The sequence below is a fragment of the Gekko japonicus genome, unplaced genomic scaffold, assembly GCF_001447785.1.
Source record: "Gekko japonicus isolate JY-2015 unplaced genomic scaffold, Gekko_japonicus_V1.1 scaffold3477, whole genome shotgun sequence".
Taxonomy (NCBI): Eukaryota; Metazoa; Chordata; class Lepidosauria; order Squamata; family Gekkonidae; genus Gekko; species Gekko japonicus.
The window spans coordinates 109,475-136,506 of NW_015169280.1; the positions used below are offsets into that span (position 1 = coordinate 109,475).

Genomic DNA, 27,032 nt, shown 5'->3' on the forward strand with positions numbered 1-27,032 from the left:
CTTTCTTTTTTTGTGTGTGAGGGAATTGGGTCAACAAACTCTTGGTTGACCCAGCTTTTCTTGACCTACTGGCAACTAAAAGTGAGTGGAACTTAATAGAAGGTAGCTCTAGTTCTGGAATATTCTAAGTCACATTTGTTCAGATTTTTTTTTTTAACCTGACAGGTAGTCAGGTACTTGTGGGTGGAAACTAAATTCTGCTTTTGGATTTTTTATAAACCATTCTAAATGTTGTGGGAAGTTATAACTGAAGAGAGGCTCCCCTCAGCTTTTTTTTTAAACTAAGCGCATGCAGTGGTGTCGAACCGTTCCTGCATTCATGTGAATGGTGCCTTCCACCCACAAAATGAAATTGATTTAAGCGGGGTCTCGTTCTGAGAATTGTTTTCTATAGAGCAAGCCTTTCTAACTTGGCGTCATGGCTTTTTATGACCTTCAGCCATGCAAGTAAAGGACAGAAGCTGGTGCGCCCTGACAAGACGGTCACCCTCATTTAGCTTATTAGTTGCTATCAGTTGCTGTGACATTTGGCACTGCCTTGAATCACTTCAACTGAGATGGAACATTTAGTCAAAAGTGGTTGCTTAGGTGACTCTAAAAAGGCAGGCTACAGAACGCTTGTTGAGCTAAGCCTTCACATCCGTTGTTACGAGTCCACGGAGGTGTGAGGAGTAGCCAGCAAGTGGCACATTCTATTTTTAATAGAAAAGTTAGCATCTGATGTGGTATTTTTCAGTTGATTGTTACTGCTTTACCTTGCTATGTACAGGGTAGTGTGGTCTTACTAGCATTAACACTAGAACGTGGCCTATAATCCCTGTGAGCCATCTCTTGTTTTTGTTCCTGTTCCTTGCTGGTCAGGACAGGAAATAAGACATCTCCTACTTTGGGGCTCTTTGCTAAGTACAAAGATAACTTGAATGTACGAGTGAAAAGGTTATGGGAAATTTGTGATATTCAGTGAGGAGACTGCTGGATACGTCTTTATATATTTATAGAGGTAGGTTAAGACTCAGATATTCCTTTTGGTCATGTGTGTATGTGTGTGAATTTTACCAGTATTTTTGTGTGTCCGTGTGTTCATATAGACGACTGTAGCAGCTTGCTGCAAGGTATATTATAGCAATAATTCAGTTCTGAATTAATCTTGCCCTTTGTAATATAGAAACTTCAGAAGACAATAAAACCAGGGCTGGAAAAAATATTTTGAACAACCAGGAGCTAAGCATCAGGGAAAGGGTTTTTGCGGGTGGCTTTTTTTTTTAAGCAAATGGTTCTGTTCAGAGTTGAGAAGATGTTTAAATTCCTGTTTAAAGTGTTGAGGATCCCAAGCAATCAGGAATCTGGAGTCTGTCTAGCCCTGTTTAAATAATCTCAAACTAAGTTCGGCTTTGCAAAGAATTTTAATTTGCCATGCAAACTCTGCATCAGAAGTAAGATCCTGTAAACTGCCATGTGAAAGAGACTGATATTCATGTAAGAGACTGGCAATTTCATACATGTGCCAGAATGAAGAAGCATTTCTCTGGAAGCACAGAAATGCTGCCTGGGAGTAAATAGAAAACTCCAACTTCCCACTGTTCTATGTTTGCAGTCAGCTCCCTGTTCCAAGCTCCATGCTCATGGAATGGGTAAACGCATGTCAGTGGGGGGCAGTTCCTACTCCATTTGCATGATTTGGGCAAATTTTCAGCTAGTGTTTTCCTGGTTACCAGGGAATTGTGCGTTGCCTGCCTTCCCTGCTTGTTAGCCATCTTGCAGAGCAGTGGAGAAAGCTCTTGTAATATACGCCACGTATTCTCAGTGAGGGCACAATAAGCACTTTTTTTGATGTGATAGTATTTACTAAACTGTTTGGCATGTGCAACTTGTACATAATAGGTGTTCGGTGAGTTTTAGTTTGTGATAGCCTATGTAGCTGTAGGGACAATCGGAGCTTTGCTCAGTGTTTATGCATTGGGGGAGTAGGCCCCCACTTTCTCTAAGGCCGTGTCTAGTTTCCAAGGAGAGTGTGTGTGTGGCGTGTCTGTGTGTGGCACGCAAGGGTGCATTGTGCATAGTTTTAAATATTGCTGCTATCCAGACGAACTTCTTGCACACTGTCTGTAAAAGGTGCCTCCCTTTCCGCTGGTGTCAGGTCGACCACATGCTCTGCCTGCTTTCTCTGTGCTGAACTTGGGCATGCTTGTGGAAGACTCTGTTATTAAGCCTTTCCCTGTATTGTCTTCTGGGGATTTTGTGTCAAGCACTCTCTCCGTTTGCCTATATGTCACAATGCTGCTGCTGTTGCCAATAAAAAGGGTGGGGCGGGGAGAATCATTTAGCTTCCAAGGATTGTATTCTGTAATACTTGTTGACTTTTGTATTTTTGAAATGTTATACCGTGTGTGCTTTTTAATACATATTTTGAAAACTCAAGTGGTGTTCTTTCTGCTTTTTGTTCTAAATGTCTGTTCTGTAAAATTTATATTTTGAATGTCCATCCATAGTTCTGCTGGGCTTGGAACAGTCTCTTTCGATTTCTGCCCTTATATAAAGATTTTTTAGCTTCACTAACAGCTGTTACTGAAATTATTAGGGTACGTCTACCTAGAGTAGATCCCTGAAACTGGGTGTCTTGAAACTGCGTGTGTACCTGATAAATAGAAAAATGTGGCCTTTGTAAATCTTTTCCTCAAAGGGCAGACTCAAAATGTATATCATAAATGTTAAGTTGTTTCCACACTCTCCAGATAGCTAAAATTTGACCCCAAACCTTCTCAACTAATGTTTTGTAAGGCATGAATATGGAACATTTTTATATCCAACAGTCACAAAGTTCACCTCATAATGTAGGCCAGCATTCTAGCACAGAGTTAACAAAATCACATTTAGGATGATCTGTGAATTTTATTTGATGATTGTATAACAGGAGCTAAATTACTATTTTCTCAGTTCTGTACTCTTTGGTAGTCTCCTGTTTTTGATATTAAAAGGGGATGAAGAAAATGAAGCTGTATAATAATACAGCACTTGCAGATAACTGTTCTAAAAAACCCTCATGAATTATTTTGGTACTTTTTAGCAGGTTTAATGGAATTTTAGCAGGCTTCGTGGAATTCCTGCAAACTTAAATGGAGTTCCTGCAAACATGTTGGTGAGTTTCAGGAGGAGCAGAAGTTGCCTTAGAATGGAGGAGGGAATAGTTAGAATGCATGCATGCATCTCTGCAATAAAGCATACAGGGCACAAGGATATATTCCATACTGGATGATAGCCATGGAATTGGAACAGTATAGCTACCATACACTGTGTAAGTGTGTAAATTCCATACTGGAGTACAGCCGTGGTATTGGAGGTGTATAATTGCAATACACTATGAATAGTCAATGAAACATGGCTGTATAAAAGTAGACCACATGGATTTATTGGACATTTTCTATACACGAAAACAAACCCGAGCAGCAGATCTTTAAAGCCCATGCTTTTTGATCCACACTGTGTATTTCTTTATTTATTTATTGTTTGGATTTTTATCCCGCCTTCCCCTGCACTCTGGTCTCAGGGTGGTTCACAAATAAAACCATAAAAACATTCTGCAGTTCAATAATTTTTTTAAAAAAAATTAACATACCAAGACAGCTCAAAGGTCTATAAAATGCCCAAGATTAGAAAGGGCAGTGGATGACCCCCCCTTTCTGAACAGGGAAGTCGGGGAGGGGGTGGAGCAGGGAGGCCAGAATGACGAGACACCCATCACCTCACCCGAAGGCCCGGTGGAACATTTCCGTTTTACAGGCCCTGCGGAACTGAAGCATATCCCACAGGGCCTTGATCTCACTCGGGAGAGTATTCCACCAGGCTGGAGTGGCCGAGGCTAAACGGATATCCTTGGGGCCGGGGGCCACCAGCCCATGCTTTCAAATGATCTCAGCAGGCTGTAATCTGTTAGGAGTTTGGCGTTTTGATTTGGTTTTCTTTTTTGGTAGTGTACTTTGTATATAGGTATGTTGCCAAGTGTGCGTATAGCTCTGTCCACTCTAAATATTCTCAGCTTGGGTTTGGATTAGTTCAGTTCCTGTAATTAGTTCAGCTGTGTCACTTAAATCAGTGACAGAAAAACCGTCACTAGTTCAAAATGGAGTTGCCGACCTTGATCAACATTGTCTATGATACTCCCACATAGTAGAAAAGAGTCCAGTGATGTGATGTGCTTTGTGGCTGGTCCGAAACCATGTCAGATTCAGTCCTCAGAATTCAGCATGTGCCACTCTACAGCTAATTCTGTGAAGTGCAGATTACACATGTGGAAAACAGTGGTATTTCGTTGCTGAGTGGGTAATCAGATTCATCCACTGGTAGTTGGGTGCTGGGTAGATGATCAGTGTGGAAAGGGGTGGTGCTTGGGTTCTGGGTAGATAATCAAATGCATCCACCCAGCACCCAACTGCCGTTGCTTTCCGAATTCATCATCCAGCCAGCACCCACCACTGTTTTTCACATTTATAAGCTGCACTTCACACAGAATTAGCCATACAGTGGAACATCTTTGAGGAGGCACAGCGCAGTTTTCTGCCTTTACGTAGACTTGGTCTTGTTCTAGGTGGCCCAGGCTAGCCCGATCTCACCACATCTCAGAACCTAAACGGGGTCAGCCCTGCTTCATCATTGGATCGGAGACTGCCAAGGAAGTCTGTGCAGAGGCAGGCAAAGGCAAACAACCTCTGATCATCTCTTGACTTGAAAAACCTGCAGGGGCACCATAAGTTGGCTGCGAGTTGACGGCACTTTCCACCACCATGTGGATTTGCTTTCATGGCGCAATCAAGGCAACACGTGATAAGTTTAACTCTGTTTTGGAACATAAACATCTGGTGCTGCAACTGTGAGATGGGGGTAAATTAGTCCTCAAGAATTTCTGTCCTTTGGCAAATGGTCTTGAGAAGATTTGCAGTTCAGCCAGAATCAGTGCTGCGGATTTTGAATAGACAAGAAAGAGTGAAACAAGAGTTCCTCTTCCTAATGTTTCTGAGAACACTCCTTGACATGGGGTAGAAGATGAGTACTCCAGAATTAATGTCTGATTACATGCAGAGTGAAACCCAGCCAGGACTATGGCCTCAGGGAGATTTAGGATACTTTCATATGCTAAAGTATAGACTATCCAAATGCATCCGGTTGATGATTGTGCCAGATTTTGGGGGGGGGGTATAACCTGTGTAAGTGGGATGCCATAAGGATTGGTTGTGTTGTGTGAGCTGAACACTTAGGGCCAGCAGCTGGTGCTGGCATAAAAATTATCTCCATGTGATACAGCCATTCCGTGTGGTGTGACACTTTCCAACACATTACAGCCCATGCACGAAAAGGCTGCTGCACAGATACATTTCTAAGTGGCCTGTGAATGACTGCTGTAATGCATGCAACCTCCATTACAGTAAAAGGTAGGAGGGAAGACCCTGTATACCTGGAAAGGCTGGAAAAGGATTCATGTGAATGAGGATGACTGATTTAAGACAAAGTCTTGAGGAATCTTAAAATGTGGACCAACTGTGTGTGGCGTAAGCTGTTGTGAGTTACTTCGTCAGATTCATGAATGTATCTGTAGGTAGCAGGCATTTAAGATAGGACAACAGTCTTTCTAGGCTAATCTAAGGCCTGCCATGTACAAGGAACCCATTATTATGATTGAGCTCTGATTAGATGGCGTCAAGCATTCTGATAAATTCTAAATCCAGCAGTTTCATGCTGAAGTATTCCTTTAAAGGTCTCTGCTTGGATCATGATAATATTGGGCTCAGCCACAGCTATGTGTCTTTGCTTATCTTTTAAGTTTTGCCTACAGATGTCACCTGTATTATTTGCATTTTGTTACCTTTGGCCTCATTGTTTACAATATTTTTCACTCTGTGCTCTTGGATGTATGCCTGCCTGCTGGTGGCACAACACATGGACCAGATGAAGTGAGATCTAGTCTACTTTTGAGCTTATGCCACAAATACATCTGTTAGACCTTAAGGTTCCCTAAGGAGCCTTGGTGCATTTGCTGTAACAAACTAATATAACTAGTCCTCCAGAATTTAAGATAGCATCCCTCCCCTGCGAAACATAAGATGCAAACCTGTGCACACCTACCTGGGTGAAAGCACTATCAAACCTAGTGGGGCTTCCTTCTGAGTAGACATCCATAGGATTGTGCTGATAGTCTTCCAGAGTTTAGCTTGGAAGATGTTATGAGAGACTGTTCCTAGACCATCATGTTCCCTTTCTTCAATGTTCTTACCAGGTTTTATGGTGGTTTTGATGGGGTTGTCCACTAACAGGGAACCGTCAAAGACAGAAACAGTAAGACTGTGCTGTCTCAAGGGAATTCACAAGAGAAAATGTAGTTCTCTGCATTTCTGCAGTGTGAAAAATAGTTGAAATTGCTGCTTGCTTGAGTACCCTTGGAAGTGGAGAAATGCAATGGAACCCACCATGAAATCCTGCTGGGAGAACTGCCCTTCCTTTCTCTGATCCTTTTCCATCTTTGCAAACCTTATAGACTTGTCCTACCAAATGACAGTGATTTGCTTTATTATTTATATGTGCCTGCGTTTCCTGGACATTGCAAGTTACTCTGGGCATTTTCCCAAACTGTGTGTAGTGTTACTTTTGTGTGCCAATAAAAATACCTTAAACCTCTAAGAAATAGGGGGGTTGTCTCCCCCACATTGATTAACCAATGTCTGCTGCTTTGAAATGCGCTACTTAAGAATGGGAACCCCACACCCCGGCCTCAGGGAGGATTGGGAAAAACGCTCAGAAAAGCTTTGCATCTCCAACTTGAGATTCTTTTTTTTGGGGGGGGGGGGGCTTTTTTTCTTTTTTCCACTTGTAGTGATTGCAGTGTGCGCGCGTGTGTTTAAATTCTGTAACTCTGGAACTCTACTTGCTGTGAAAGCAATACTTTTTTTGTGCAATGTTACCTCTCATATTTAAAAGGGAATAAATTCCGAACAATCCTTAGGTTTCTGAGTTTTTCTTTTCTGTTCCCTTGTTTACCTCTGTTGGGTTGAGCCAGAGAGGGGGGGAGGGGGGGCTAAAGACTGCCAGGAGACAGATTCTACAGCTGACATATTAGATTGAAATTAAGTGTTGGGAAAACAGAATCTAACATTTGGCAGGACACTGCTTGGCTTGACAAAAACTCACCACTTGCGTTCCCAGTCCTGCACAGAGCTCCAAAGCAACAGGAAGCCTTTAAACAGAGCAGCCTGTGGGAACTTGGTAAAAGAATCACAGGAACTAGATGCCATTTTCAAATCCATGTATGCAGTTCAGTTTTGCTCCTGTCCTCTTTGGCTCCCTGTGACCTGTTCCTGTCCCCCAGTATCATCATGTCTTAAAGTCCCTTATCTGTCCATTCCCTTGCCATTAACAGCATGCATCCGCTCCTCTCCCTAAACTTGGGACCTCAATTGAAAGTTGTTTCCCAGACTGTTACTTCACATTTACCCTGCTAATGCTCTCAAAATGTTTGTGAATATTCCTTTATATCACAGCTGCTCAGTCAGTATCTTATGGCAGGGGGTTGTAACAAAACTAGAATTTTAGCTTATATATTATACTAGGAAAAAGGCCCGTTGTGGAAATAAATACAACGGCCTCTAGAAAGAGGCTCTGGGCGGGTGCCCCGGCCTTGGACACTCAGTATCAATTTGCTGTAGCGACCTCAGCAGGGTATAATGACACTGAGTCCACCATTTTCTCCAGAGGAACTGATCTCTGCTACCTAAAGAACAGTTGTAATTTTGAGTGATCTCCAGCCCTCACCTGGAGATTGGCAATGATGGTTTCCCAGAAGGGACTAGTTGGTTTGGAGGGTGGAGTCTATGGCTTTGTACTTGTCTGAAGTCCCACGCCTCCTGAAACCTCACCCTCTCCAGGCTCCATCTCTCACATCTCCTGGAATTTCCCACCTGGGGTTGGCAATCCTATCTCCTTCCCAGCCAATCATCAACCTACCTTTATTTCTCCACACACACACACCTGCAGCCTCTCCCGTGCTCTGAAGCCCTGACTGCTACGTCACATTGGCTGTCATACGGGGGCCACCTCAGCAGCATATAAGGATACAGAGCCCACCATTTTCTCCAGGGGAACTGATCTCTGCCATCTGGAAAGCAGTTGTAATTCTGAGTGGTCTCCAGCCCTCACCTGGAGATTGGACACATTTTACCTCAGAAGAGCAAAACTGTTTAGAATGTTAGAGGCAAAAGCCAATCAAGTAGCATATGCAAACGACCTCTGTGTTCGGAGGCAGACGCCAATGGGGCTGCATATGCAACTAACCTCTGTGTTCTGACTGGCTATGGGGGGGAGAGGAATGTTGGAGGCAGGACTCAGGACTCAGGCAAAGCAGCCAGTGGATAGGGAGACCCTCTGAATGACAGCTCAGAGAGCGAACTGATTTTGGAGCGTGTGGAATGTTCTAGAGAAGTGCCACCACCATTCGGCTATTATTTATAAGGGAGATATTTATGTAAACTAGTTGCCAAGCTTTCATTGCACTCAAGCATTTTTTAATTTCTTTCAAAAAAACAAAAGGGGAAAAAATCCAAGGAAATGAAAAATTGCGCTCAAGCCTGACAAAAGAGGCTATGTGTCTAGGAGCAAGTTTGATTTTCAGTGGTTTAAGTTCACTAAGCACAGTGAACTGCTTTAGTCCCCATATCAGTGATATCCCTGAGTACACCTTTACTTTCCCCCTATAGTAGTGAACAGTGTTCCCTCTAAGCTGAGTTAGTGTGAACTAGTTCACAGATTTTTAGCCTCTGGCTCACATATTCTTGTCTTAGCTCAGGAAGGGTGGCTCCAGAGCAAACTAATTTATGCAGTAGCCAAATCACTTGCTCACAACTTTATTGCTAGTATCTCACAAAGTAGCATTTTTGCTCACAAGACTCCACAGCTTAGAGGGAGTATTGGCAGTGAATGGCAAAACCACACTGGAAGCCAAAGCATTACTGTGGGGACATGGTTGTGGTGAGGGCCGAGCCCCCACCCCCACTATTGAGTAGCCTGGTAGTTTGCTAAAAAGATTCCACAACAGAGACACAGTAGGCAAACATGAACTTCATCCTGCAGAAGTCCATCCTTTGCCTATTATTCCATACATTAATTAGACACAGTTGCAGCTTTGCTGTCACTTGATGAAAGTTTAGGCCCCTGTTTTCTATTGCTTGTTGTCAAAAGGTCTGAATGTAAAAATGTTAAAAGGATTTGAAGCAAGAAACAAGTGCAAATCCAAAGGAATGATTTCTAAAGCCATGTCATTTTGTTTATCTAATGGTGTGCAAGTAAAAAATATTTAATTTCAGACTGTGTATTTTTTTTTTAAGGGACATGATTTTTGATATACTGAAATTTTGGGAGGTAACTTTTGGGGGGCTGAGTTTTCTGTTCAGGTTTTTCACCACCTGATAATCATATCCCCAAACCCCCCAACATGAAATGGTCCCCTCTCCCAAAACAGCAGGAGCAGGAAGCGAAGGAGAGAAAGGAACTGCACCTGTTAATCATCTGTTTGGTGGGACATATGCCCATAAAATTTTTAAGGGCCGTTATTTTCTGTGGCCTTGGTGCTCAAAATAATGTGTGGTAGACCTGGTCTCCAGACTGTGAAGAGGAGGTCTACTGCCCATTGAAAAATAATAGCCTTTTCTAATTGAGAAGAACATTGCTTTGTGGAAGGTCGGTAGTTCAGCAGTTCGAGACCCGAGTTGCCGCATGACGGAGTGAGCTCCCGTCTCTAGCTCCAGCTCCTGCCAACCTAGCAGTTCGAAAGCAAGAAATTGCAAGTAGATAAATAGGTACCACTTCGGTGGGAAGGTAACAGCGTTCCGTGCGCCTTGGTGTTTAGTCATGCCGGCCACATGACCACGGAAACATCTTCGGACAGCGCTGGCTCTTCAGCTTTGAAACAGAGATGAGCACCGCAATCCTAGAGTCAGATTCCACCGGCTTTCGAGCAAGGGAACCTTTACCTTTAGACCTGGTCTCTAGATCAAGAGGCCAAGTCCACTGCCCAGGGATAGCTGCAGCAGTAGCCAACAGTGTTCCCTCTAAGCTGAGTTAGTGTGAGCTGGCTCACAGTTTTTTAGCCTCCAGCTCACACATTTTTGTCTTAGCTCAAGAAGAATAGCTCCAGAGCAAACTGATTTATGCAGTAACCAAATTTCTCACTCACAACTTTATGCCAATAGCTCACAAAGTAGAATTTTTGCTCACAAGACTCCACAGCTTAGAGGGAGCACTGAACTAGCCCACCCAGCGTTTGCTCTCTTTTTCTCTCTTTGCCCCTCCTTGTGCCTGCCACCTGCCCGGGGGGGGGGGGGGAATGCTCACAGCCGGGCTAACTGCCATTGCAGGCATTCAAAGTAATGTCCCATTAAACTTTGAAGGGCCATTATTTGCACTGGGTGGTAGACCTGGCCTCTGGAAACCAGGCTACCTGGCCATCAGCTGTCTATTGACACATGTTGTCCCTTTAAATCTGGAGTTCAGAGTCCAGGTCTTTTTATAGAAACCAATTGTCAAAGGGCGGTCTGCTGGGGGCACTTCCTCTCCTTCCCTCCCTGCTCCAGCCCCTCCTCAAAGACTCCCGACATTCCAAGAGATAAATTATTGTTACTCCCTAACTTTCAGGAGCGTCTGGATTGTTTCAGATATCCCCAAAGCAACCTAAAATAGCTGATTTAGGGTTTAACTTCAGCTCAGGTATACCCAAGTGCATACCCCCCCAAATTTTCCCTTGGAGCTTTGACGCAAGAATAGCCTACAGAAGCAACACTCTTGCTCGTTGCAGTCTAATGAGGCTGTGCACATTAATGCGCACATTACCTACAGCTGTCCTGCTTGTGTCGTGTTACTGCATCAATACTTGAGGATGTCTCCTTCGTTAGTAATCTTCTCACAGTGGTGATTCTCCCATGGCCAGGCTGCCGGGTTGAGCCATGAACGTGTTTTGGCCGTGATCTGCTTTGGAAGTCAGTGCTCCGTAAATATTTTTAGATATAAGACACGTTCATAGCCTCCGAATGCTAGTTTACCTTGAAGGAATTCAAAAGAAATACATAAAGCGGGAAAGTTGTTTTTGTTTTTGCGTACAGTAACGGCAAAAAAGGGCACTTGGGAGCTAAGCGAGCACTGAGCTCCCAAGAGACCTTCGTTCTAAGCGGGATTTACTGTCATGGAGCCCTGACGCTTACAGTGTGGAAGCAAAATAGTTTGCACATGAGGAATGGCAACCATTAAATAAATAGCTGTCTTGTGCCAAATGCTATAAAAGCCAAAAATAAAACCAGAAACCTTCCTCTGTCTGATCTAATCACTCAATTGTTGAAGATGAGTGTGCTATGTAAATGCTCTCAGACAATCACCAAGGTAGAAACATGTTTTTGACAAGTGTTTCTTTCATCCAAAGACTTAGGGCTACAGCTGAAGATCTGTGTTGAGCTGGTAGTAGACGTTAGAAGCCGAACATCATTGTAATAGTGATGTATGCACTGCAGGTTAAGAGTTCGAGTGCCGGATTAGGACTGGAGAGACAACAGTTCAAATCCCTTCTTCACCATGAAACTCACTGGGCGATCTTGGGCTAGCTACATCCTCTATGTCTAACCTCCCTAGAGGGCTGTTGTGAGGATAAAACGAAAGAAAAACATGTATGCCACCCTGAGCTCCTTGGAAGAGGGAGCGGAATAAAACATGTAAAATATGTCTCTGCAGTGCATACCAAAATTGCGATTTAGCTGCTCTGGATCCCAAAACCACTGTGTCTGGGGCAGCCAACAACCGCCTAGCAGGACAGAAGCATATGCCCACCTAGCAGGAGATAGTGGAAGCAAGGGGATTCTGTAGCCCAGGAGACTCGTACCCTGGCCCATAGCTATGGCGGGGCTATTGGGGGCTCAGCCTTAAAGGGCCAGCCCCACAAGATTTCCCTCCTCCCTTGCCAGGGGAGACACCAGCAGCCCCTCCCCAAAACCCCAGAGCCCCCTAGGATAAGAAATCCTGGCTACGGGCCTGCCTTGTACCCTGATTTAATAGTGTGTTGTCACGCATTCCTGGCATTATCTATAGATGTTGTTTGTGGCCGAGGATGAAGATGAGGGTGGAGAACTTCAGCTAGCACCTAGGTGGTCTGCAAGCTTAGGGGGGCAAAACAGGACCAGTCCTTACCTCTGGGGTGACTGCTCATGTCTGACACAGGGTAGAAGCCTTCACTATTTCTGAGACAATCAAAACAGGAAGTGTGAGTGGGTAGCGCGACCACAGGCCGAGCTGTGTGTACGCCACTTCAACAGAAGTCCAAAGGGAGAGAGCTACATGGGCAGATGCCAGGCAAACAGACATATAGATTCTTCCTTCGTCCGACGGAATGAGCCTTGTGCAGGACAGGCTATAGGGAATGGGGGAACAGAATGAAGCTGAAGGTGGGACATTCCCAACCATCACAACACGTGGATTTCTGAAACCCGGAAGCTGGTGCCTAGAATTAAAATTCTCAACTCTCAGCCGGTCTGGATTCTAAAAATCTGAATCACCACCATATGGATCACTCTTTTGTACTTAGGCTTTTTATATCATCGTTTTTCATGCTCGGCATCAGTGCTCAAATACACTTTGAAATATCAAAATCAAATAGCCAGTAAAGAAGTGGGAACCACACCTGCGCGTGTGCACACACACCATTCAAGACACTGACAAATGTGATGTTTGCTTCGAAATTTCAACGTGAAACTTTAGTGAATGTGTGGTGTGTGTGTCCCCCCCACCCCACCCCCAGTCATAGTAGAATTAGAGCAACATCCCAGCTTGGAACAGAGATGGTTTAACTTTGAATTTTTCTTTTCACATGTAACTCTTAAGCATGCGTGACAATTCTTCCATAGCTGCTGAGCCATCATAGTCCCATTAGAAGTGTCTGCCTTCTGTTTTTCCTCTCAGCTGGGGGAGGGAGGGTATCATGAAAGGGGAACTCTCCCAAGTGCCTCAAAATCTTACAGCCAGGCTGGGATGCTGCCACTGGCCTGCCACAGCCCGAGAACTCGTTTTTGTGCCCTTTGTGCCAATTCACGCTTCTTTGCACCCCAAGTTTCTTGTACCCCAAGCTCATTGCATTGGGAAGCTGTTTCAGGCATGCAATCCAGATTTGCACAATCCAGAAAATGATTCACCGTTATGTTTTTGTGCCCTTCGTGCCAATTCACGCTTCTTTGTACCCCAAGTTTCTTGTATCCCAAGCTCATTGCATTGGGAAGCTGTTCAGGCATGCAATCCACACTTGCACAATCCAGAAAATGATTCACCGTTATCAGCGTTGTGCCTAAGTAAGGCCTGCTGCTGCCTTCCAAATTTTCATCTAAGCCAGTTTGGTGTAGTGGTTCAGAGTGGCAGACTCTAATCTAGAGAACTGTGTTTGATTCCCCACTCCTCCACATGCAGCCAGCTGGGTGACCTTGGGTCAGTCACGAGATCTCTCAGAGCTGTTCTCTCAAGAGCAGTGCTTTCAGTGCTCTCTCAGCCCCACTTTCCTCACAGGATGTCTGTTGTGGGAGAAGAAGGGAAGGAGATTGTAAGCCGCTCTGAGACTCCGAGTGAAAGGCGGGGAAAATCCAACTCCTCCTCTTCCTCCTCCAATACACGGGAAGTACATTTAAAAGCATTTATTTGCTACACATTTTTCTTGCCCAGGAGTTTAGAGTACCAGTGTAGCTGAACAAGAGTCTGAACTAGGGCTGGGAAATACCTGGAGATTTTGGGGGTGGAGCCTGTGGAGGGAGGGGTTTGGAGAGGGGCAGGACCTGAGTGGGACATAGTGCCATAGAGCCCGCCCTCCAAAGCAGCCATTGTCTCCTGGGGAACTTATCTCTGTCACCTGGCCATAAGTTCTAATTCCAGGAGATTTCCAGGCCCCACCTGGAGGTCGAGTAAACCAAAGAAGGGATCACAGTTACAGGAAATTATATCAAACAAAGAAACACTGTGATATACAAATATACCCACCTGGAAGTTGGCAAACCTAGTCTGACCTGAGTTTCAGCACATACAAGGACAGCACTGTGCCTTTCTATGGTATAGAGCAATAGTCTTCGTCACGTCTGGCCTTACGTAGATCAGCAATTTTGGACCTTTTTAATATTTTACTATTTACATCTTACTTATTTGAATGTTTCCACTCCAGTTTTCTCTCCACGTGGGAACCCAAATCAGCTTACACCATCATTCTGTCTTCTCTTATTTTTATCCTCACAACATCCCTGCAAAGTAGCTTTGGCTGAGAGGTTGTGACTGGCCCAGGGTCACTCAGCGCACTTTCATGGTAGAGTGAGGATTCTGACTTGGGTCTTCACCCTGACTTGGATAGCCCAGGCAAGCCCGATCTCATCAGATCTCAGAAGCTAAGCAGGGTCGACTCTGGCAAGTACTCGGATGAGAGACTTCTTTGAAATGCCAGAGGCGGGGGCAGGCTTTATTCAGCCACCTCTCTGAATATCCTCCAGGCCCCCAGTAGGGGTCAGTCACCAGAGGTCGCCATGACTTCCAGGTGCATGCATGCACACACACACACATGCACATGCACATATTTAAAAAAATACAAAGTTGGGCCTTCCAGGCCCTAGTGCATCATTCTGTCTACTGCAGCACACTGGCTCTAATACCTATTGCTCCCCTCCCCTTTTTCCCATCACCAAAATTTAATAAAAGTGGATGGTGAGCCAATTAAAAAAACAGCTATAAGTTAAAACCTCACAGATGAAACGATGATACAAAGCTAGATGACAAGACTGGCTTAAATGGTTTGCTGTGGATGAAAACATTGGAGCCCAATCTGTTTGCAAATTCAGAGGCTGGGTGCATCACAGGTTGGAGTTCAATCCTCATCAGGAATTCCTGATATGTACCTTGTCCTAGGAGCTGCGGTGGCTCAAGTGGTTAAGATGCTGAACTGCAGGCTGTGGAAGGTCGGTAGTTCAGCAGTTCAAGACCCGCGCGCCGCATGACGGAGTGAGCTCCTGTCTCTAGTTCCAGCTCCTGCCAACCTAGCAGTTCGAAAGCAAGAAATTGCAAGTAGATAAATAGGTACCACTTCAGTGGGATGGTAACAGCAAGCTAGATGACAAGACTGGCTTAAATGGTTAGCTGTGGATGAAAACCGATGAACGCATTGGAGCCCAATCTGTTTGCAAATTCAGAAGCTGGGTGCATCACAGGTTGGAGTTCAATCCTCATCAGGAATTCCTGATACGTACCTTGTCCTAGGGTAAGTGACCGTGTAAACCAGGGATGCCCAGCGTTTGTGCTTGTGATGCCCTCTGTTCTCCAGACGCTGGTCTGTGGTAAGTGATCGTGTAAACCAGGGATGGCCAGCTTTTGTGCTTGTAATGCCCTCTGTTCTCCAGACGCTGGTCTGTAGGCTAGTAGGCGTAGTGGTACAGTATCCGTGAAGCAGGGTTGCGGAGGGGCGCAGAGATGTCCCAGAATTTCAGCTGATCACCAGACTGCAGAGAGAACACAGCTGCTTTGGAGGGTGGACTCTGTGACATTGTAAGCCACTGAGATCCCTCCCTGCCTCAGGCTCTGACCTTAAATCTCCAGGAATTTCCCTGCCTAGAATTGGCAAGCCTGTTTCATGAGCCTTTTTCGGATGTTCAGGAGGAGGGAGAACTGGATCAACGGTGGCAGAATCTGTTCCAGTGTACTTGAAGTCATCAGACTGCACATTGTGCACCTGCAGGCCTGTCTTTGTGCAGTCGGGATCCATGAAAAGACAGGGTTCCCAGTCTCACAGAGAGGAGCTGTCCATGCGTACATTTGTATGAACATAGACTCTGTTCATAAAGTACAGTGCATGCTTTAGGTGAATCAAAGGTATGGAAGCAACTTGCCATTTACAATCCTAATTTCTGCCCTACATACTATGGTTGCCAACCTTCGGGGGGGGGGCTGGTGATCTGGAATTCCAACAGGTATCCAGGCCACAGGAATCAGCTCCCCTGGAGACAATGGCTTCTTTGGGAGGTGGACTCTATGGCATCATTATACAGCACGGAGGCTCCTCCTCTCCTCAAACCCCGCCTCCTCAGGCTCCACCCCCAAGTCTCCAGGAATTTCCCAACCCAGCGTTGGCAAACCTACTACAGACACGTTCATTTACCCCTTGTGAATGGGTCACATGCCTCATACTTTCACCAGTCCTCTTCCTGAATTCTTCTGGGCCTTCTCATCTCTGTGTGCCCTAACATTCCTTCACATAGTACTTCATTTTTTTTTCCTTTAGTAGAGCCTGGATACATTTCTCACATCACAAGATGGTAAAACTGGCCTTTCAAATAAAGCCTTGTTAATTTTTTGTGAAATTCAAGAACATTTCTGCCCACCGTATACAGTGGAGTTGTGCTAATGGACATTTCACTGGGCTGCTCGAAAGTACGAGGTGTTCTTGACTGCTTTCGGCTTTTAAAATATTTGCTCTAATTATTCTAGTTAGTTAAGGGGATTGGAAGCTTCCATGACACTTCTGATGTAAATATAACTGGTGAGAGTTTTGTTTGGCAGTTTCCCAGAGCTGTGAAGTTAAGTTTGATGCCTGTTGGAACCAATGAACTGGCTGGTGTGGTGTGGAGATGGCTGAGAACATTTGTTACTGCTTTATATGGCATCAGATCTGTTGATCCGTTTGAGTCAGTATCGTCAATTCTGACTGGCCTCTTCAAGGTCTTGAGTAGAGATGTCCCCAGCCCTCCTACCTGAGATAGAACCTCCTGAAACTGAGCTTACTGCTGAGCTACAATCCCTCCTGGCTTGGCTACAGTCTTGCTTTTTTTCAGCCTTGACATAAATAACTCCATAACTGGCAAGGCAATTTGCCCTTTCTACTTTGAACGCCTAGGAATGCTGCTAAGTCTCTTTCCCCCTTGTGTCACTTGGCTCATCATGGCAGGAAGCTGATAAATGCAGAAGCTACTTAAAGAGATGTGTTTTGAAAGGCAGGAGGAGTCTTTAGTTTAGTCATTACAGCCAGCAGTGATTCCCCAAGGGGTAAAAATATATTTAAGACTGCTGAAGTTCTCCCCACCACGCCACGCCACTCCAGAACTTTCTCATACACTTTTCCATGAATTCTCTTAGTTTTGAACCAGGCCGTATGCATTCCACACACTTACTATGCAAATGACAAAATAAGCTTCCCAGTTGGATTTTTTTGTGTTTTGTCAGATTTTGGGGAGTTACGGGACAGAACTTTTGAGGATTTTTTGGCAAGCACTCGTAGCTCTGCCGTCAGAGAAAGCCTCTTGCTCGTTTTCCTCTCCCAAGATAAGATCTATGTGACCCTGTTGAAGAATTCTTCCATGCTTCATCTTGCTGCTTTGTGGCTGGTTTTGTGTCAGTCCTCATGAGGGACAGTTACAAAGACAGTTAGCTTTATAATTCAGGGGCTAGTTTCTTGGAAGATCTGCTTTGCTGTACCATATGCTTGCCTAGATGGCTATCGCTTGGGGGATTCTCTGCTGCTACATCACACCAGATCCTCAAAGTCCATGCCTTAGTGACTCAGCTACGAACCAGAAAGTCTTTGGTTCCATATCTGTCATGATACAGGTGTAGGCAGGTAAGCAGGACATATAGAGAGTGAGCATTCAGATACAAACAAACAGCAGAGTCCAACATCTTGTCCTAGAGCTCAAAAGCGAGAGATTCATTACCGGAGGGTTGGTCCAAAGGGTGTAGTCATGAGGTCTGAGGGTCACACACGAGTAGGAGTTTCACAAAGCTGAAGTCAAGAGCCGATCCAAAGGTTACACAGGCAAGGCAGGTTCTGAAGCTGTAGTCACAGAGTCAGAGCAGAGTGACTTGTTACTTTCACAACAAGCAAACTCCCTGAGCTAGTTTTATAGGCATCCGCTAACAAACCTTGTTAGCGACCAGCTGCTGGAAGGTAACTCTGCAACTGCTCCGAGATGTTATCATCAAGCAGCTGGCAACGGGGCCAGGAGCTGAGCACTGTCACCTTTCTTGCAGCTCCCTCCTTTGCCGCTGCCTTTGGTGCTCAAAGGGTGGAGGTGAGCCTGGTGGACTGCTGTTGCTCAACTGAGGTTCACTTGCTCCATCAGGGCTGGGTGCTGATGGCTCTGTGTCAGCTGCTGGCGGTGAGCCTTGACGAGCCTGCAGCTCCTCTTCCAGCGTGCTGTTTCCTGCCGGTTCAGGGCTGGCTACACGGAGCTCCTCTTCTCCTGAGGAGTCCTCTTCCCCAAGGAGTCCCCACTGTTGCTGAGCTCTGGCTGGCCCAAGACAATATCTCTCCTCTGCTGCCTTGAGCAAGCCATTGTCTTCTGAGTTGTGGACTTGCTCCACTATCTGCAGGAGTAAGTCGCACCACTCTAATCTACAGGTGTATACAGGATTGCAGGGATGATAGCCAAGGCTAAGCAGGTGTTCTTCTACTGCAGGCCAACATGACTTACCCCCCTGTAATTATTTCCAAAATAACTGGCTTGTGCTGCGTAGGCTGCTGTCTTGAAAACAAATGGAAAGCACCCTTGGACGGACAGAGCTAGTTGCCCATTTCTGGAGACCTTGGCCTTCGAAACCACAGAGGACTGTATAAATGCCTATTAATATAATGCAGAGTTTCAGCCAGCACTGATCCACAGACCTTGTTGCCAGCTAACTTTCCTACCCACACAATTTCACAGGCCGCTGCCATCCAGGCACAGATCCCTAACTTGTTCTGTGGAGCTTGTAATGGAGTAGGACAGCTGGCTTTGAAGTGGGGAGAGGTGTCGATCAAAGAGTCACCACGGTATCTTCAAATAACAAACAAATCACAGAACAAGAGATTATTTTGGAAATATCACACACAAGGGGAAAGAGGCCAAAAGTATGACAAATGCAGTGGTGTAATCTCTCCCCCGAAATTCTTTTTACCAAGAAGTTGGCTCTCTGAAGTACTGAAATAAGTAACGCCCCCTCCCCCAAGATGGTCAGTTCATGTCACAGCTAAGCAGTCTGCCCACTTAGGGGGAAACTGCATTTTTGTGTCATTTGTGTACTATTTGCAGTCCAAGGGTTTCTAAAATTCAAAAGTGTTGAGTTAAGGACCAAAACACATTCCTATTTAAGGATGTCTACTTCTTACCATTAGATTTTTTCGATCACCCTGTTTAGCCTCTTCCTCTGTAAACTAGTTGCTGGGGCAGGACGCTAGAACTCTTGAAAGTAGGTGGAGTTCTGGTGCGGTACTTAATAACTTAATATAATTCCGTTATAATAAGAACTGAAATGAACTTAGAAGTTCCTCGGAGGACAGATAGTGATGTTACAACCACAAATACTTTCCCGTATAATTTTCTAAGTGCTTGGAAGTCTTTTGCATGTGCCCTCACAACAGACTTTTAAGGAGATCACTGTTGTACCCATTTTACACATGGGAGGGCCTGAAGCTGAGAGGGAGTTGCCCAAAGTCACAAAAGTGAGTCTCTGGTAGTCGTGGGTAGAAGAAGGAGGAGAGTTGGTTTTTATACCCTGCTTTTTTTTCTGCCTCAAGGAGTCTCAGAGCAGCTTACAATCGCCCTTCCCTTCCTCTCCCCAGATCAGGCACCTTGTGAGGTAGGTGGGGCTGAGAGAGTTCTGAGAGAACTGTGTCTGGCCCACAGTCACCCAGCAGGCTTCCTGTGGAGGAGTGGGGAATCAAACCTAGTTCTCCAGGTTAGAGCCCACTGCTGTTAACCACTACACCGTGATGGCTCTCTCATATGTCTGTAACATAAGCATGTAAGACATTGTGCAAGATTTTCTATTCTTTGGCTCCATCATCAACCAAAAGGGAGGCTGCAACCAAGAAATCAGAGGGAGGCTGAGACTGGGAAGGGCAGCCGTGAAGAAGCTAGAGAAGACTCTTAAGTGGCGACTGAGAAGATTCATGCTGCAGTTTTCTCCATTATGATGCATGGGTGTGAAAGTTGGACAATGAAGAAAGCCGATGGGAAGAAACTGATTGATTTGAAATGTGGTGTTGGAGAAGAGTATCGTGGATACTATCACCCGTCAAAAAGACAAATCCGTGGGTTCTAGAGCAAATCAAGCCTGAACTCTTCCTAGACGCTAAAATGACTAAGCCGAGGCGATCATACTTTGGCCACATTATGGCAAGACGAGAGCCACTGGAAAGGAGACATTGAAGGCAGCAGGAAAAGAGGAAGACCCGGCATGAGAGGGATTCAGTCAGTCAAGGAAGCCACAAGGGCCCTTGGTTTGCAAGACTGGAGCAAGGCTGTTAAGGATATGATATTTTGGAGGTCATTAATTCATAAGATTGCCATAGGCCTGAAGTGACTTGGCAGCACTTAACACACACACACACATGATGGCCTTATACTGAATTTAGACCACTGGTTTGTTTTGCCTGGTAGTTACTCTCACTGGCAGACGTTCTCCCAAATCCTGAGCAGAGGTCTCTCCCCACCCCATTTCTGTTGATGCTTTTAAACAGCGATCAATGTTCCCTCTAAGCTATGGAGTCTTGTGAGCAAAAATTCTACTTTGTGAGCGACTGGCATTAAAGTTGTGAGCCAGCGATTTGGCTACTGCATCAATTAGCTTGCTCCGGAGCTGTCCTTCCTGAGCGAAGACAAAAATCTGTGAGCCGGAGGCTAAACAACTGTGAGCTGGCTCACACTAACTCAGCTTAGAGGGAACACTGACAGCGATGCTGGGACACTTCCAGAAGCAAAGTGTTTTGCTCATCCAATGAGCCTTGGCCCCTTCTCTGAGCCTAATTTCTTTTTAATCTAAAGGTTCCTGTTGCTTTTCTATATTATAAGGGTTGCCAGGTGCCTTCCTCCTGCTGGCAGGGGGTTGGAGGGGGTTCCAGGTGGGGACATTGCCGATGTGCTGACGTCACTTCTGGAAGTGACGTCAGTGCCATCGGGGCGACGCTCTACCTCTTAGGCAAAATTCTATGGTAAAAATGGCTACAAACCGTAGAGTTGTGCCCAAAAGGTAGAGTGTTGCTCCCCCACCACCACCGATGTCACCAACACAATTATGTCACTTCTGGAAGTGATGTCACCACATTGGTGACATTGTGGGGGGACATGTGTTGGGGGGGGGTTACCCCATTGGTCAGCTGGCTGGCAGTGGGCTGGAGCCCGCAAAAGTAAGGGATCCCCTGCCCCCACCTAGGGACTATCAAATAACCTATCCCTTTCATAAGCCTACTATATTCCCCATCTCTGAACAGAGTAAAGGGGGAAGAAAAAAAGAAAGGACAAAAAACCCCAAGAGATAAAAAGAGATGGGCAAAGGGGGAGGTGTTTTCTATCAGCCCTTAACTCTGAGCCTATCTTAGTTTTTCCAACCACAGATATGTTTTTGGGAATCTCTGCGTGAATTCTAAAATAAATGTAATTCTGAAGCCTGGATAATCTGCCATAAATGTCTGTTACAGTAATGGAGGTTAACTTAACAAGACATGTCTTTAAAGTGGGGCTAATTCCCAGCATTATTTAAGAAGAAGAAAAAATGCTCCAGTGAATGCATGCCCTGCTGACACGGCTGCTTTTCTTCGCGCTTGAAGCAGGAGGACTTAATTGCAATTGGATCGTTATTGCCATGCTCTTAGGGCACAGGCTGAGACTACAACAGTTAACCAAAATTGTTTCTTAATCACGCCTCACATCTACAGGGCCCGCCTGCACCTTATAACCAGCTCTGAGTGTTTTATTGCCAGAAACACAGAGTGAGCCAGAACAATAAAGAAAACCAAGAGGGGCCTCTTAAAACCTGGATGATGCTAGGAATTTATGCTGTAGTCTTTTTAAAAAACAGAAGTACGTAAATCCTTAGAAGAGGAAGGCTCTTGTTGTTCTGTATCCTTTCGGTGGCTCTTCCATTATCCGAAGTTCATTTTGCTTTTGCCGTCAGCCCAGGACTGAGAGCGTCATTCCAGGCCAGGTCCCCTGGTGCTTGTATACCCATCGCTGGAGCTTGTTTTGCAGATGACAAAATCAGCTATGGGCCGAGTCTGTCGTTCCATTATTTTTTAGATTTCGTGCTCTAATTCAGTTCCTCAGGGTGGTGTACAAAAAGCAGAAATGTGTTGTTAGTACATAAAACCCCCAAAGAAGGCAAAGATAAGCTGGAATGATGAAATCGGTACTCAGTTAATATATTTTTTAAAAGCCCACCATTCTCCTTAGGGTGGGTGATTAAATGGGAAATTGAAACTAACAAAAGGTAATTGTACTCTTTGGGGATGTAGCAAGACTTGTGCCCTGTGGGCATGCTGGGTGAGGGAATCAGATAATGATCTGAGAACTTGTATCTGCTGAACTCGCACCCAGAAATATTAGGGGGCACAGAGGCAGAAGTGTATCTTGCATGTATCTTGAGGGGGGTTGGGAATTATAAACAAAAGAATCTGGCGCATTGTGGGAGTTCTAGGGTTGCTAGCTTTGGGTTGGGAAATTCCTGGAGATTTGGGGGTGGGGGTTGGGGTTTGCAGGGGAACCTCAGAAGGCTACAATGACAGAGGCCACTTCCGCAATGTCACTGTTGTCAATCTTTTCCCCTATTGCTTTAGGTATTCCCCCTCCCCTTTCCACTTGTGTTTTGCTCCCTCTGGGACTACTAGAGAAAGCAAAACACATTTTTTTGGGGGGGGGACCCTGAAGCAATAGGGACAAAGGAGTGACAAAAATGTCAGTGTGGAGCACATCATAGAGTCCACTCTTAAAAGCTGCCATTTTCTCCTGGGGAACTGATCTCTTCTGGGAGACCTCTACCCCCCCCCCCCCCGCAGAGATCAGCAAACCCAGGGGAGACCCAGGTTCAAATCCCGGCTTGCCATGAGACTCACTGGAAGACCTTCGACTGCTTCACATAAGGGCCGGATGAAAATGATGTCACCTTGCCCGAGCTCCTTGGAGAGGAGTAAATAAATGAAAAATAACAAAACCCAAATGCAAGTAGCCTAAACTTACTTTTCTTATCAGTCCTGAGACCTCTAGAGAGCACCTCACGATAAAATATGCAAACTGGCAATAAAAAAAAGAGAGAAGGAAACAACAAAAATCAAGCTGCAGATAAGGAATGTTACCCTATAAAGATCTGCCTAACTCAGCAGAAACATCAGCTATCTTATTGATTTATTTTAAACATTTTTATGCCGCCTTTCTACCCGGTCAGGGTCCTCGGGGTGGCGAACATATTTGAACAATTAAAGGTAAAGGTAAAGGTTCCTTTGCTCGAAAGCCAGTCAAATCCGACTCTAGGGTTGCGGTGCTCATCTCCGTTTCAAAGCCGAAGAGCCAGCGCTGTCCGAAGCCGTTTCCGTGGTCATGTGGCCGGCATGACTAAACACCAAGGTGCACGGAACGCTGTTACCTTCCCACCGAAGTGGTACCTATTTATCTACTTGCAGTTTTTTGCTTTCGAACTGCTAGGTTGGCAGGAGCTGGAACTAGAGACGAGAGCTCACTCCGTCATGCAGCAACCCGGGTCTCGAACTGCTGAACTACCGACCTTCCACAGCCTGCAGTTCAGCGTCTTAACCACTTGAGCCACCGCAGCTCAATTTGAACAATTAAAAGTACATTAAAAGTTATAAAATAATTAAATAAAAACACATAAACAGAGAGCACTAGAACCAGAAAGGAGGCGCCATAAATGTTATTGGGGGTATGCCAAATGAAACAAAAAAGTCTTCTCCTGCTGGCGAAAGACACTGGTAGAGGGGAACAGACGAATCTCCCAGGGGAGAGAGTTGCGACGTTTCGGTGCCGCGTGACTGTGAAACCCTTTCTCGCATCCCGCTTCAGATGGTGGGGGCAACTGAAGCGAGGCCTCTGGGGGATTACCCAAGGGTAGGAGTGGGTTCATATGGGAGAAGGCATCCCTTAATGTATATCGATCCCACGCTGTACAGGGCTTTAAGGTTAATAACAGCACATTGAATTGAGCCTGGAAGCAAGCTGGAAGCCTGTGTGAATGGAACAAGACTGGAGTGACATGGTTTCTATGATCCACTCTAGTTGACATTCTGGCCACAATGTTCTGTACCAGCTGTAGCTTCTGGATGGTCTTCAGGCGCAGCCCCACATACAACACATTGGAATAATCTAATTTAGATGTTACCATGGCACATACCACAGTAGCTTTTCTGTGCGGGAAGAGCCACGGCTGGCTCACCAGCCAAAGCTGCTGAAAGGCACCCCCTGGGCCACGCGACTGCCACCTGTTTATCCAGTAGGAGGCCTGGGTCCAGCAGCACCCCCAAGCTACAAACCTGCTCCTTTAGAGGGAGAGAAATGCCTTCCAGAACAGGAGATATCCCATTTCCTGGGTCAAACCTTTCCCCTACTACTAGCACCTCTATTTTGTCGGGATTAAGTTTCAGCTTGATAGCCCTCATCTATTTCAAAACAGCCTCCAGACACCTGTTCAGAGAGTAAGTTTGGCGTAGTGGTTAAGAGCACGTACTCTAATCTGGTTTGATTCCCCACTCCTCCACATGCAGCTGCTGGTGTGCCCTTGGGTCAGTTACAAGTTCTTTCAGAACTTTAGTTGGTGTAGCTTTTCCAGGCTGTATGGCCGTGGTCTTGGCATTGTAGTACCTGTTCGCCAGCAGCTGTAACTGGCATCCTCAGAGGTATAACACAGAAAGATAGAGTACTCTCTGTGTCAAGGTGAGAAGAAAAAAGTTAGGCAGGTAATTTATATCTACTCAGGAAGGTGGGGTAAGGCTATTATCTTGTAGGGGTTTCCCAGGCTGTGACATGCTAATGGAGGAGCATTCCTGAGGAGGTTCTTTTGCATATGGATTGGCTGTAGGGTTCCCAAGTACTTCCCGTGATCCGGCGGGGGAAACATGCTCTCCAGCCGGACCATTCCTCCCTGTAACACACCATGCCGTCGCCAGGAAGTGACGCTGGGTGACGCTCTGGCAATGGGACTGAAAACTCAATGGTACCATCGAGTTTCCAGCCCCATTGGCAGACCCGCGCCTGGCATCACTTCCTGGCAACAGCATGGTGCAGCGCATCTGTTGTCCCTGCAGGAATGATCCTGCGAGGACGTCTGTGTCCCCCGCCGAATCACGGTAAGTACTTGGGAAGCCTGATTGGCTGTTGAAATTCTCATCTTATCTGTAGTGCTGTTGTAAGATGTAGAGCATATTGTGTTTTTCAGTCTTTCAGAACTGTCCTCTCAGGAGCAGTTCTCGAAAGTCCTCTCTCAGCCCCACCTACCTCACAGGGTGTCGGGGGGGGGGGGGGAAAGCAGATTGTAAGCCACTCTGAGACTTCAAGTGAAGGGCTGGGTATAAATCCAATCTCCTCCTCCTTCCTTTTCCTTCTCATCTTCTTTGTTTCCACGGCCTCCCTGGGATCTGCGGGTAGCGCAAAATCGAGCTGAGTGTCATCTATATATTGGTGGCAACTCAGCCCAAATCTCCAGATGACCTTTCCTAGCACCTTTACATAGATGTTGAAAAGCAAAAGCATGCTTTCCAAAAAGTTGTTATGACCCATTTTCTAAAAGTGGGTATGGAACAAAAGGTATTTGAGGAAGTAGAATCCCAGTGATCCTGGTGCTGCCACCAAAAAGGCCCTGTCTTGTGTCGTTCCCTTGCCCTCAAAGTCTGACAGCAGGGAAACTGGTCTAGGGCCACACAAAATTATTTAAATATATGGGTAGGTTCTTGTTGAAGAAAGCTGTTCTTTTAAATTAAAATAAGTTATTTCAATAAAATAGCATCAAAAATGTGCCAAGTGCCTAAATGTGTTGTGGCCATCCCATTGCCCCATGTCAGTTGGCCAGAACTATGGAAGGCTGAAACAGCTTTACTGATCACTGAGTGGAATTCTGCTTGCACTTTCCTCCTTATGAATGTTCTGGGGAAGGCGTGGTGCATCCCTGCAGGGGATATAGGCCAAATGGGGTGAAATCAACAGTTGTGGTCACATCAAGACTTGCCTGGAGCTATTCCTGAACAAGCCATATTTCATGTTAAGTGGATCATAAGGATAAGATCAGGGCAGTGTGAGAAATGTAGCATATTTTGGAATTAAATGGACTGACACATTATATAACTAGAATGTCGCTGACTGGGTGTAATGGAATAGTTTGTTCAGAGTTTAGCCAGCCCATTAAGTGCGTGGACTCTAATCTGGGAGAACTGGGTTTGATTCCCCACCCCTCCACTCGCAGCTGCTGGATGACCTTGGGCAAGCCATAGTTCTGTTAGAGCTGTCCTTGAAAAAGAGCCGTTTCTGTCAGAGCTCTTTCAGCCTCACCTACCTCACAGGGTGTTTGTTGTGGGGAGGGGAAGGGAAAGGAGATTGTAAGCTGCTCTGAGACTCCAAGTGAAGGGTGGGGTATAACTCCAATCTCCTCTTCCTCCTCCTCCTTCTGGAACAGATTTGTTTGGTACTGTGGTGGAATGGGAGTTCTAACCTGTTTTTGTGATTGTGAGTGCAGAACTGAGGGGGGATAGGGTTGCCATCTTACAGGTGGGACCTGGACATCTGGAATTACAACTCCTCTACAAAGTTCAGTTACCCTGGAGAAAATGGCTGCTCAGGTGTGTGGACTCTATAGCACTATACTCTGTTGGGGTCCCACCCACCCCAGGCCCCACCCCCAAATCTGCAGGAATTTCCCCACCTGGAGTTGTCAACCTTAGATAGTTGTTCCAAATGAATGTGTTCCAGAGTGAAAGGCCCTGATCTTGTGTACATAAGCACACATCCACTTCGATTACATCAGCAGGTGAAGCAAAATTAGGTGGTGGTGATGGAGATTTGATTAAGAAACACTGCCCCTTCAACAAAATGTAGCCTTCCGTCTGTCTTGCTGAATCCATAAAAAAACAACAGTAAAAAACTGAGGCAAAATCCATGACAAATAAGCTAGCAATTAAAAGCAGTGTAAATAAAACTATATTAATGAAACCAAGTGGAGCTGCGGTGGCTCAAGTGGTTAAGACGCTGAACTGCAGGCTGTGG

The 27,032-nt window shown here is 45.6% G+C and overlaps 1 protein-coding gene across 1 annotated transcript in view; it reads left to right on the forward strand.

The window, feature by feature from the left end:
* The window catches only part of LOC107114958 (protein-methionine sulfoxide oxidase MICAL3-like), a 125,270-nt gene that overhangs the window by 17,545 nt on the left and 80,693 nt on the right, over positions 1-27,032 (forward strand). The window lies entirely within an intron of this gene.